At 44.8% G+C, this 13,744-nt stretch overlaps 1 long non-coding RNA gene across 2 annotated transcripts in view; it reads left to right on the top strand.

The window, feature by feature from the left end:
- Window positions 1–1,171: 1,171 nt before the first annotated feature.
- Window positions 1,172–13,744, top strand: part of LOC123333234 — a 32,111-nt gene continuing 19,538 nt past the window's right edge. For both annotated transcript variants that reach the window (XR_006550450.2, XR_006550451.2), the window contains exon 1: window positions 1,172–1,362. This is a non-coding gene — a long non-coding RNA (uncharacterized LOC123333234). The remainder of the gene's footprint in view (window positions 1,363–13,744) is intronic.

Below are 13,744 nucleotides of genomic sequence, written 5' to 3'. Positions count from 1 at the left end.
TCTGCTTTCTTTATAGTCCAACTCTCACATCCATACATGACTACTGGAAAAACCATACATAGCCTTGACTAGATGGACCTTTGTTGACAAAGTAATGTATTTGCTTTTTAATATACTGTCTAGGTTGGCCATGACTTTCCTCCCAAGGAGTAAGCATCTTTTAATTTCATGGCTGCAATCACCATCTGCAGTGATTTTGGAGCCCAGAAAAATAAAGTCAGGCACTATTTCCAGTGTTTCCCCATCTATTTCCCATGAAGTGATGGGACCATATGCCATGATCTTAGTTTTCTGAATGTTGAGCTTTAAGCCAACTTTTTCACTCTCCTCTTTCACTTTCATCAAGAGTCCCTTTAGTTCTTCTTCACTTTCTGTCATAAGGGTGGTGTCATCTGCATATCTGAGGTTATTGATATTTCTCCTGGCAATCTTGATTCCAGCTTGTGCTTCATCCAGCCCAGAGTTTCTCATGATGCATTCTGCATATAAGTTAAATAAGCAGGGTGACAATATACAGCCTTGATGTACTCCTTTGCTTATTTGGAACCAGTCAGTTGTTCCATGTCCAGTTCTAACTATTGTTTCATGATCTGCATACAGATTTCTCAACAGGCAGGTCAGGTGGTTTTGTATTCCCATCTCTTTCAGAATTTTCCACAGTTTATTGTGACCCACACAGTCAAAGGCTTTGGCATAGTCAATAAGTCAGAAATAGATGTTTTTCTGGACCTCTCTTGCTTTTCTGATTGTTAGGTAGGTAGAATAGGGAAAAGGAGTCCAAAATGGTGGTGGCTAAAAGACAAGGAAGGTCCGAGGACCAGAGTGAAGACTTCAGGCAGAACAAACAGAACAAACAGCACTCCTGGCTAAGCCCAATTTGCATAGGGCAGCCCCAGGTGGAGGAAAAAACATATAAAAGGAGGAGCCAAAGCGCTTTCTCTCAGACTCTCTCTCCTGCGTGCATGCGCGCTCTCTCTCTCTCTCTCTCTCTCTCTTTCTTTCTCGCTCTTTCTCCCTCCCTATGCACTCCTCCACTCCCTTCTCTTCAAGTCTTGGATTTTCCTGCTATCTTCTAAATAAAATGGAGCTGTAACACTGATTTGCCTAAGAGCTGTAACACGGTTTGTCCAAGACCCGATAGCTGTGATGCGCCGAGGGCTTTAATGTCCGTTGCTCCAATTCTTTGTTGTGATGAGACAAAGAACCAAGGAACATACACTCGCGTGACATCTATGGTGCCGTGACTCGGATTTAACCTGGCTGAAACAACCTCTACGTGGAAGAGGCCAAGCACAACAGGAGCCCAACTCAACAGAAAGCTCACGGGGCCCAGTCTCAGATTCCAGAAGACCTCCAGTTAAGGTAAGAGGTCCTCGCTCCTATGGCTGGAGGGACCTTTACAATCTCGTTTCTTGTTTCCTCGAACCTCCCGCAAACAGGCGAGCGGCAGGGGCACAATTGAGGGACTCTGGAGAGGCTACTCCTCAGCATGTCCCAAAGGCGCTATCTGCTGAGCCCCAGTAGCTGTTACACAAGCTGGTAGGAATTCTTCTGTCCTTTTTCTTCTCTGTGCCAAGGATCAGACCAATGAAACTGAGCACCGGTCAGATATTTAGCAAATTTTCCGGCGGGCTACGAAGGGGATTCCTTGGCATGTTTTTCCCACTGCTTTTTCCTCCTGTCCTTTAGCTCTTTCCCGGGACTCAAGCCCGACCAAAACTAATGAAACTCAGGCTCTGATGTCTCATTGCAGAAATTCATTGAGAGACAAAGCGATTTGTTAGGATCCAGAGAGAAGCCACCCTTCAGGGTGTGAACCATTGCTGAGGGCAAGGGCTGCAACCATGGAATTAGGCCTGGCTAGGTTTTGTGAAGGGATGGAATTCATATGCTAATGAGTGAGAGGATCATCCCAGCCATTGGGGAACCACCCACTCCTCCCTCTTCTGATGTTGTGCCTTGGAGCTGTCTTGCCACCTCTGGGTGTGTCTGTTGGCTTATATATTGGGGATTAAGGTTTACTTGAAGTTTACTTGAAGTTGACTTGTCATCTTGGACCCAATTGATTTTAATTAGTTTACATTATACCCTTGTGCTATGTCATTCTTTCAAAGGTTGTGCTCTGCCCCCTTCCCTCCTGTTTCATGCTCTTTTCCTGAGCCCCATCCAGACCCACAAGGTTTCTACAATCTTCTGGAGAGACAACCAGAAAATAGCTGGCCTTGGGAGGGAAATACTCTATAATATCCAACCCTTAATCCTACCCAATACTGGTTACACTGTAGATCTTGGGGATGCCCAAACTCTAGTCCGGGGGGTCCCAGTTGGTCATCACACCTTGACCTGCCTAGGGATCGGTCTTTGAAAGGTTGTCACGCCTCAACCTGTTCGGGGATCCTCTAGTCCCAGGGGTCCCAGGAGGTCGTCACGCCTCGACCTGCCCAGGGACCCAATCCTTGGGAGGCCGTCATGCCTCGACCTGCCCAGGGATTCAATCTCTAGGAGGCTGTCACACCTCAGTCTGCCTGGGGATCTGCACCCTGACCTGGGGATGCCTGGCTCTCAGGTTGCAACAGTTCTGGGTAAGATGAACTTATATCGTATCTATTCCTGTCCACAGTGGGCAAACTAGCAATGAGTTACAAATCTCTTAATTCTACCCAGCACTGGTCACACTGGAGATCTTGGGGACGCCCAAACTCCAGTCCGGGGGGGTCCCAGGAGGTCATCACGCCTTGACCTGCCTAGGGATCGGTCTTCGAAAGGTTGTCATGCCTCAACCTGTTCGGGGATCCTCTAGTCCCAGGGGTCCCAGGAGGTCGTCACGCCTCGATCTGCCCAGGGACCCAATCCTCAGGAGGCCGTCACACCTCGACCTGCCTGGGGATTCGATCTCTAGGAGGCTGTCACACCTCAGCCTGCCTGGGGATCTGCACCCTGACCTGGGGACGCCTGGCTCCAAGGTTGCAACAGTTCTGGGTAGGATAAGCTTCAGAAAGACTCACCCCTAAGGAAGTCCACCTATGGAAACAGAAAGAAGCCTATTACTTGTGGGACTGTGCCCGGGTCTCAGCAATAACTCAGGAGCCCAATGAGAATCCCATTGCCTTTCTGGAGAGGCTAAAAGAGGCACTTCAAAAGTTTACCAACCTGGACTTAGACTCTTATGAGGGACAGGTGATTTTAAAGGACAAATTCCTGTCCCAATGTGCATCAGATATCAGAATTAAGTTACAGCAACTACAACAGCAGGACCCTGCTGCCTCTTTAGATGAGATGGTCCAGACAGCCACCAATACCTTTTATAAAAGGGAACAGGAGAAGGAGGCCAAGGCCCAGGAGAAGGAGAGAAAGAAAGAGACAAGGCATGCCCAGATTCTGGCCGCCCTCCAGAGAAGCCCTATGGCAAACCCCGAGTCCTTGAGGGACAAGGCACGAGACAGATGCCTGATCTGTAGACAGGTGGGGCATTGGGCCAAAGAGTGTCCAAACCGTGACAAGTCTCCTAGAATGGCTTGCCACAAATGCCATCCACTGGGACATTGGGCGGCACTCTGCCCTCGGGACCCAAGAGCCTCAAGGTCAAGCGCCAAGCCTACCCTCATGATGGTTCAAGAGGACTGAAGCAGCCCGCTCCAGCCAGCCCGCCTGTCACAGATAACCATCACGGGGCTGGAGCCAAGGGTGTGACTGGATGTGGCAGGTAGGTCCAAGAATTTCTTGGTTGACACAGGGCTACCTACTCTGTCTTGATCTCCTACTCCGGAGCCTTCTCCTCCCAAACCTGTACCATTTTGGGTGCTACAGGAAAAGCAACTACTAAAAGATTCACCCGAGCACTTCTTTGTTGCTGGGATGGACAAATATTTTCCCACCAGTTTCTGGTGGTCCCTGAGTGTCCTACCCCCTTATTGGGAAGAGATATACTCACTAAACTGGGGACCACCCTTGTGATGGGAAGTTTTTCAGCCCCTAGAGCTCTACAGCTCCTGGTTACTACTGAAGAACCCATTACACCTTCAATAGAGAGGGACCAAAAACTATGGGAAGACAAAATTAACCCCCAGGTGTGGGACCAGGGGATTCCTGGACGAGCCCACCAAGCTGAACTGGTCATCATTGTCCTCCGAGATCCCACTTGGTTTCCTAACTGGAAACAATATCCTCTCAAAAGAGAGGCTCGGGAGGGACTACAGACTTTAATAAATAAATTCCTTGCTTGTGGGCTATTGGTCCCCACCAGTTCGCCATGTAACACCCCAATCCTCTCAGTAAAGAAAAAAGACGGAACCTGGCGAATGGTTCAAGATCTCCGGATTATAAATGAAGTCCCCCTCCATCCCACAGTACCCAATCCCTATGTAATCTTGGGAGAAATCCCACCCAGTGCCAAGTGGTTTACAGTCTTGGATCTCAAAGATACATTTTTTTGCATACCACTGGCTAAAGAATCCCAATACCTTTTTGCCTTTGAGTGGGAGGCCCCAGGAGAAAAACACCAACAGATGACTTGGACAGTATTACCTCAGGGGTTCAGAGATAGCCCCCACCTGTTTGGACAGGCCCTTAGCTGGGATCTCCTAGATCTGGACCTGGGACCTAATGGGAAAATATTAGAATACGTAGATGACTTACTAATCTGCTCTCCAGATGAGAAAAGTGCCCAACAACATGCAATTCAGGTTCTAAACTTCTTGGCAGAAAGGGGATATAAAGTCTCCCATGCTAAGGCACAGATGGTCGAGACAAAGGTCACTTACCTGGGAGTTCAGATTACACACGGGTCCAGGAGGCTGTCCTCTGATCGGGTACAAGGAATTCTCCAGTTGCCCTCCCCCACGACTCGAAAACAATTGCGAGCTTTCCTGGGGCTAACTGGTTATTGTAGAATCTGGATACCCAACTATGGTCTAATTGCCCAACCCTTATATGAAAGCTTAAAGGGACGAGATGATTCAATCCCACTGATGTGGGGAACTCCTCAAAAGGAGGCAGAGGCTACACTAAAACAGGCCTTAATTCAGGCACCTGCCTTGATGTTGCCAGACCCAGAAAAAGCATTCCAACTTTATGTCCATGAAAGAGAGGGAATAGCCTTGGGAGTGTTAACTCAAAGGTTGGGATCTGAGCCCCAGCCTGTAGCTTACTTATCCAAGAGGCTCGATCCAACTTCCCGAGGTTGGCCCCCCTGCCTTTGGAATCTTGCAGCTATTGCAATCATGATAGAAGATGCTTTAAAACTCTCCTTTGGGGGCAAACTAACTATTTTTACCAGCCACCAAGTAAAACAACTCCTAAATGGGAGAGGCCACTTATGGATGTCTGATCAAAGAATCCTCAGATATCAAGTAATGCTGATGGAAAATCCAGGCCTCACTATATCCCCTTGTGAGGTTCTTAACCCAGCCACCCTCCTCCCTACCCCCGAGGGCTCTCTCCCCTTTCACTCTTGTCTATAAACCTTGGACCACTGGACAAAACCCCGAGAGGGATTGTCAGAAGATCCTCTGACCAATCCTGAGGAAATCTGGTACACTGATGGAAGCAGCTTTGTCTTGGATGGAAGAAGAAGAGCCGGGTATGCAGTAGTCTCCAATTTTGAGACCATAGAGGCTAAGCCTCTGCCACCAAGTACTTCAGCCCAATTAGCTGAGCTCGTAGCCCTGACTTGAGCTTTAGAGCTGGGAAAAGGAAAAAAAATAGCCATTTACGCTGACTCCAAGTATGCCTTTCTGGTGCTACATGCACATGCGGCTGTTTGGAAAGAAAGGGGCCACTTGACCATCCGAGGGTCCCCAATCAAATATGGTGATCAGATTCTTCAACTCTTGGAGGCAGTCCATCTGCCCACTGAGGTTTCAGTCTCCCACTGTAAAGGACACCAAAAAGGGAACACGGAAGTGGCACGAGGGAACCAAGCAGCTGATCAGGCAGCTAGGAGAGCAGCATTACAGAACCATGACCTAATAGGGATTGCCACCTTAGTTCCACAGACTAATTTGCCAGAAACTCCTTCATATACTGAAGGTGAGACTCTTAAAGCTAAGAGCGAGGGCTTTCAAGAAGATCATATGGGGTGGTTCCAAAAGGAGGGACTCCTTTTTCTGCCTGGAAACCTCCAATGGAAGTTGGCTAACTCCTTACATGCCACTACTCATTTAGGAGAAAAGGCCCTCCAAATATTACTAGAAAGGTCCTTCAGAGGAACAGGCTTCCAAACAACTATAAGACAGGTGGTCTCCTCTTGTCCCACTTGCCAATTAAACAACCCCCAAGGAGCTCATAGACTCCAGCTGGCCCAGCCCGTCCAACGACATGGGGCCTACCCAGGAGAGGACAGGCAGATGGACTTCACCCAGATGCCAGTTTCTCAAGGGTATAAATACCTATTAGTTATGATAGATACATTCACAGGATGGATTGAAGGCTTTCCCACCCGGACTGAGAAGGCTGAGGAGGTGGTAAAAAAAACTGCTCCATGAAATCATTCCAAGATTTGGTCTCCCCAGGTCATTACAAAGTGACAATGGGACATCATTTACTTCTAAGGTCACCCAAGGAGTCTCGAAAGCATTCAGCATTACTTATTATCTCCATTGTGCCTGGAGGCCTCAATCTGCAGGAAAAGTACAAAGAGCCAATCAATTCTTAAAATCAGCGATAAAAAATATAACCCAGGAGACCTCCCTGGGATGGAAGGAGGCTTTACCAATAGCTCTCCTCTGCACCCGCATTGCCCCTAAGGAACAGGTTGGTCTTAGTCCTTATGAGATGCTATGGGAGACCTTTTGTTTATATCAATGACCTCTTCCTAGATCCAGAGGTTCAGACCCTCCAGTCTTATACCATGGCCATTGGGCAATTCCAACAGGATATACACTTGTGGGGTATGAACCAGGACCCAAAAGATTCTAAAGAGTCACCACTATATGCTCCAGGGACTCAAGTCCTAATTAAAGTCTGGAAAGATGGGTCCCCAAAGGCTCAACTCCAGCCCACATGGACGGGCCCCTACCCTGTAATACTTTCTACCCCCACTGAAGTCAAGGTACCAGGACATGACTCCTGGATTCACTACTCACAAGTCAAGCCATGGAAGAAAACAGAAGAGGACACTCAATACACCTGTGAGCCCCTGGGAGATCTCAGATACCTATTCAGAACTACCAATGAGTGTCATTCTAATGAACACCCCCAAAATCTGGTTTCTGGGGATAAGATTTCTCAGGATAACCCTAAGGAGCCAACACAGCTTGACAGAGACTGTACTCCAAAACAGACAGGAGATAGATCTTCTGATCCCTGAACAAGGAGGGACTTGAGCCATCCTGGCGATGTGAATTTAAAATTGACTAATGTCCTTACTAGTCCTTGTTATGCTATATTGATGATGCTTATGCTTATTCCATGTACTGTCAAATGTCTAACCTGTTTTGTCTCTGCCCAAGTCAACCAGCTACAACATGCAGTGCCAGTTCAACAAAGATATAAAACTACAGATGACCATGGAAAATATCACACACCCTTGGACACCGCTATAAGGACTCTGAGGATTGAGACTAGCAAGAGGGGGAGGCCCAATACCCCTCACCGTCCCAGTTCAGCAGGAAGTAGCCAGAAAGACCTCGATGCCCCTATTCCCAAAGAATTGGGCCTCCCATCTCTTGAGGGGGGAATGTTAGGTAGGTAGAATAGGGAAAAGGAGTCCAAAATGGTGGTGTCTAAAAGACAAGGAAGGTCCGAGGGCCAGAGTGAAGACTTCAGGCAGAACAAACAGAACAAACAGCACTCCTGGCTAAGCCCAATTTACATAGGGCAGCCCCAGGTGGAGGGAAAAAACATATAAAAGGAGGAACCAAAGTGCTTTCTCTCGGACTCTTTCCCACGTGCATGTGTGCACGCTCTCTCTCTCTCTCTCTTTCTCTCTCTCTCTTTCTCCCTCCCCACGCACTCCTCCACTCTCTTCTCTTCAAGTCTTGGATTCTCCTGCTATCTTCTAAATAAAATGGAGCTGTAACACTGATTTGCCTAAGAGCTGTAACACGGTTTGTCCAAGACCCGATAGCTGTGATGCGCCGAGGGCTTTAATGTCCGTTGCTCCAATTCTTTGTTGTGACGAGACAAAGAACCGAGGAACATACATTCGCGTGACATGATGATCCAGAGGATGTTGGCAATTTGATCTCTGTTTCCTCTGCCTTTCCTAAAACAAGCTTGAACATCTGGAAGTTCACAGTTTACATATTGCTGAAGCCTGGCTTGCAGAATTCTGAGCATTACTTTTTTAGCGTGTGAGATAAGTGCAATTGTGTCATAGTTTGAGCATTCTTTGGCATTGCCTTTCTTTGGGATTGGAATGAAAATGGACATTTTCCAGTCCTGTGGCCACTGCTGAGTTTTCCAAGTCTGCTGGCATATTGAGTGCAGCACTTTCACAGCATCATCTTTCAGGATTTGAAATAGCTCAACTGGAATCCCATCACCTCCACTAGTTTTGTTCATAGTGATGCTTCCTAAGGCCCACTTGACTTCACATTCCAGGATGTCTGGCTCTGGGTGAGTGATCACACCGTCCTGATTATCTGGGTCATGAAGATCGTTTTTGTACAGTTCTTCTGTGTATTCTTGCCACCTCTTCTTAGTATCTTCTGCTTCTGTTAGGTCCATACCATTTCTGTCCTTTATTGAGCCCATCTTTGCATGAAATGTTCCCTTGGTATCTCTAATTTTCTTGAAGAGATCTCTAGTCTTTCCCATTCTATTGTTTTCCTGTAAACACTGAGGAAAGGCTTGCAGTGATCACTGAGGAAGGCTTTCTTATCTCTGCATGCTATTCTTTGGAACTCTGCATTCAAATGGATATATCTTTCCTTTTCTCCTTTGCTTTTTACCTCCCTCCTTGTCACATCTATTTGTAAGGCCTCCTCAGATAGCCATTTTGCTTTTTTGCATTTCTTTTTCTTGGGGATGGTCTTGATCCCTGTCTCCTGTACAATGTTCCAAACCTCCATCCATAGTCATCAGCCACACTATCAGATCTAATCCCTTGAATCTATTTGTCACTTCCACTGTATAATCATAAGGGATTTGATTTAGGTCATACCTGAATGGTCTAGTGATTTTCCCTACTTTCTTCAATTTAAGTCTGAATTTGGCAATAAGGAATTCATGATTTGAACCACAGTCAGCTCCTGGTCTTGTTTTTTCTGACTGCATAGAGCTTCTTCATCTTTGGCTGCAAAGAATATAATCAATCTGATTTCAGTGTTGGCCATCTGGTGATGTCCATGTGTAGAGTCTTCTCTTGTGTTGTTGGATGAGGGTGTTTGCTATGACCAGTGTGTTCTCTTGCCAAAACTCTATTAGCCTTTGCTCTGCTTCATTCTGTACTCCAAGGCCAAATTTCCCTGTTACTCCAGGTGTTTCTTGACTTCCTACTTTTTAAAAATATGTTTATTTATTTAATTGGAGACTAATTACTTTACAATATTGTATTGGTTTTGCCATACATTGACATGAATCTACCACAGGTGTACATGTGTTCTCCATCCTGAACCCCCCTCTCACCTCCCTCCCCATACTATCCCTCTGGGTCATCCCAGTGCACCAGCCCCGAGCATCCTGTATGATGCATCAAACCTGGACTGGAGATTCGTTTCACATATGATAATATATATGTTTCAATGCCATTCTCCCAAATCATCCCACTCTCGCCGTCTCCCACAGAGTCCAAAAGACTGTTCTGTACATCTGTGTCTCTTTTGCTATCTCGCATACAGGGTTATCATTCAGCTCAGTTCAGTTCAGTTGCTCAGTTGTGTCCGACTCTTTGCAACCCCATGAACTGCAGCACGCCAGACCTCCCTGTCCATCACCATCTCCCGGAGTTCACTCAAACTCATGTCCATTGAGTCGGTGATGCCATCCAGCCATCTTATCTTCTGTAGTCCCCTTCTTGTCCTGCCCTCAATCCCTCCCAGCATCAGAGTCTTTTCCAATGAGTCAACTCTTCGCATGAGGTGGCCAAAGTACTGGAGTTTCAGCTTTAGCATCAGTCCTTCCAATGAACACCCAGGACTGATCTCCTTTAGAAAGGACTGGTTGGATCTCCTTGCAGTCCAAGGGACTCTCAAGAGTCTTCTCCAACACCACAGTTCAAAAGCATCAATTCTTTGGTGCTCAGCCCTCTTCACAGTCCAACTTTCACATCCATACATGACCACTGGAAAAACCATAGCCTTGACTAGACAGACCTTTGTTGGCAAAGTAATGTCTCTGCTTTTTAATATGCTGTCTAGGTTGGTCATAACTTTCCTTCCAAGGAGTAAGTGTCTTTTAATTTCATTACTGCAATCACCATCTGCAGTGATTTTGGAGCCCAGAAAAATAAAGTCAGCCACTATTTCCATTGTTTTCCCATCTATCTTCCATGAAGTGATGGGACCAGATGCCATGATCTTAGTTTTCTGAATGTTGAGCTTAAAGCCAACTTTTTCGCTCTCCTCTTTCACTTTCATCAAGAGGCTTTTTAGATCCTCTTCACTTTCTGCCATAAGGGTGGTGTCATCTGCATATCTGAGGTTATTGGTATTTCTCCCAGCAATCTTGATTCCAGCTTGTGCTTCTTCCAGCCCAGAATTTCTCATGATGTACTTTGCATATAAGTTAAATAAGCAGGATGACAATATACAGCCTTGATGTACTCCTTTGCCTATTTGGAACCAGTCTGTTGTTCCATGTCCAGTTCTAACTGTTGCTTCCTGACCTGCATATAGGTTTCTCAAGGGTTATTGTTACCATCTTTCTAAATTCCATATATATGCATTTTTATACATATTATGTATTGATGTTTTTCTTTCTGGCTTACTTCACTCTGTATAATAGGCTCCAGTTTCATCCACCTCACTAGAACTGATTCAAATGTATTGTTTTTAATGGCTGAGTAATACTCCATTGAGTATGTGTACCACAGCTTTCTTATCCATTCATCTGCTGATGGACATCTACGTTGCTTCCATGTCCTGGCAATTATAAACAGTGCTGCAATGAACACTGGGGTACACGTGTCTCTTTAGATTCTGGTTTCCTCAGTGTGTGTGCCCAGCAGTGGGATTGCTGGGTCGTATGGCAGTTCTATTTCCAGTTTTTAAAGGAATCTCCACACTGTTCTCCATAGTGGCTGTACTAGTTTGCATTCCCACCAACAGTGTAAGAGGGTTCCCTTTTCTCCACACCCTCTCCAGCATTTATTGCTTGTAGACTTTTGGATTGCAGCCATTCTGACTGGCGTGAAATGGTACCTCATTGTGGTTTTGATTTGCATTTCTCTGATAATGAGTGATGTTGAGCATCTTTTCATGTGTTTGTTAGCCATCTATATGTCTTCTTTGGAGAAATGTCTGTTTAGTTCTTTGGCCCATTTTTTGATTGGGTCGTTTATTTTTCTGGAATTGAGCTGCAGGAGTTACTTGTATATTTTTGAGATTAATTCTTTGTCAGTTGCTTCATTTGCTATTATTTTCTCCCATTCTGAAGGCTGTCTTTTCACAATGCTTATAGTTTCCTTTGTTGTGCAGAAGCTCTTAATTTTAATTAGGTACCATTTGTTTATTTTTGCTTTTATTTCCAATATTCTGGAAGGTGGGTCATAGGGGATCCTGCTGTGATTTATGTTGGAGAGTGTTTTGCCTATGTTCTCCTCTAGGAGTTTTATAGTTTCTGGTCTTACGTTTAGATCTTTAATCCATTTTGAGTTTACTTTTGTGTATGGTGTTAGAAAGTGTTCTAGTTTCATTCTTTTACAAGTGGTTGACCAGTTTTCCCAGCAGCGCTTGTTAAAGAGATTGTCTTTTCTCCATTGCATATTTTTGCCTCCTTTGTCAAAGATAAGGTGTCCATAGGTGCATGGATTTATCTCTTGGCTTTCTATTTTGCTCCATTGATCTATATTTCTGTCTTTGTGCCAGTACCATACTGTCTTGATGACTGTGGCTTTGTAGTAGAGCCTGAAGTCAGGCAGGTTGATTCCTCCAGTTCCATTCTTTTTTCTCAAGATTGCTTTGGCTATTCGAGGTTTTTTGTATTTCCATACAGATTGTGAAATTATTTGTTCTAGCTCTGTGAAAAATACCATTGGTAGCTTGATAGGGATTGCATTGAATCTATAGATTGTTTTGGGTAGTATACTCATTTTCACTCTATTGATTCTTCCAATCCATGAACATGGTATATTTCTCCATCTATTAGTGTCCTCTTTGATTTCTTTCACCAGTGTTTTATAGTTTTCTATATATAGGTCTTTTGTTTCTTTAGGTAGATATATTCCTAAGTATTTTATTCTTATCGTTGCAATGGTCAATGCAATTGTTTCCTTAATTTCTTTCTGTTTTTTCATTGTGAGTGTATAGGAATGCAAGGGATTTCTGAGTGTTAATTTTATATCCTGCAACTTTGCTATATTCATTGATTAGCTCTAGTAATTTTCTGGTGGATTGACTTCCTACTTTTGCATTCCAGTCTCCTATAATGAAAAGGACATCTTTTTTGGGGTGTTAATTTTAAAAGGTCTTGTAGGTCTTCATAGAACCATTCAACTTCAGCTTCTTCAGTGTAACTGGTCGGGACACAGACTTGGATTATCGTGATATTGAATGGTTTGCCTTGGAAACAAACAGAGATCATTCTGTCGTTTTTGAGATTGCATCCAAGTACTGCATTTTGGACTTCTTTGTTGACTATGATGGCTACTCCAATTCTTCCAAGGGATTCCTGACCACAGTAGTAGATATAATGGTCATCTAAGTTAAATTCACCCATTCCAGTCCATTTGCGTTCGCTGATTCCTAGAACGTTGACGTTCACTCTTTACATCTTCTGTTTGACCACTTCCAATTTGCCTTGATTCATGGACCTAACATTCCAGGTTCCTATGCAATATTGCTCTTTACAGCATCGGACCTTGCTTCTATTACCAGTCACATCCACAACTGGGTGTTGTTTTTGCTTTTGCTCCATCCCTTCATTCTTTCTGGAATTATTTCTCCACTGATATCCAGAACATATTGGGCACCTACTGAGCTGGGGATTTCATCTTTCAGTGTCCTATTTTTTGCCTTTTCATACTGTCCATGGGGTTCTCAAGGCAATAATACTGAAGTGGTTTGCCATTCTCTTCTCCAGTGGACCACATTTTGTCAGACATGGTAGTAACATAATACTCAAAATTCTCCAAGCCAGGCTTCAACAGTACCGTGAACTTCCAGATGTTCAATCTGGTTTTAGAAAAAGCAGAGGAAACAGAGATCAAATTGCCAACATCTGTTAGACTATCAAAAAAGGACTAGAGTTCCAGAAAAACATCTATTTCTGACTTATTGACTATGCCAAAGCCTTTGACTGTGTGGATCACAATAAACTGAAAATTCTGAAAGAGATGGGAATACCAGACCACCTGACCTGCCTCTTGAGAAACCTACATGCAGGTCAGGAAGCAACAGTTAGGACTGGACATGGAACAACAGACTGGTTCCAAATAGGAAAAGGAGTACATCAAGGCTGTATATTGTCACCCTGCTTATTTAACTTACATGCAGAGTACACCATGAGAAATGCTGGGCTGGATGAAGCAGAAGTTGGAATCAAGATTGCCAGGAGAAATATCAATAACATCAGATATGCAGATGACACCACCCTTATGACAGAAAGTGAAGAAGGACTAAAGAGCTTCTTGATGAAAGTGAAAGAG

Source organism: Bubalus bubalis, chromosome 4 (assembly GCF_019923935.1).
Source record: "Bubalus bubalis isolate 160015118507 breed Murrah chromosome 4, NDDB_SH_1, whole genome shotgun sequence".
In the NCBI taxonomy this organism is placed as follows: Eukaryota; Metazoa; Chordata; class Mammalia; order Artiodactyla; family Bovidae; genus Bubalus; species Bubalus bubalis.
This window is presented reverse-complemented; position numbering and strand designations above follow the sequence as displayed.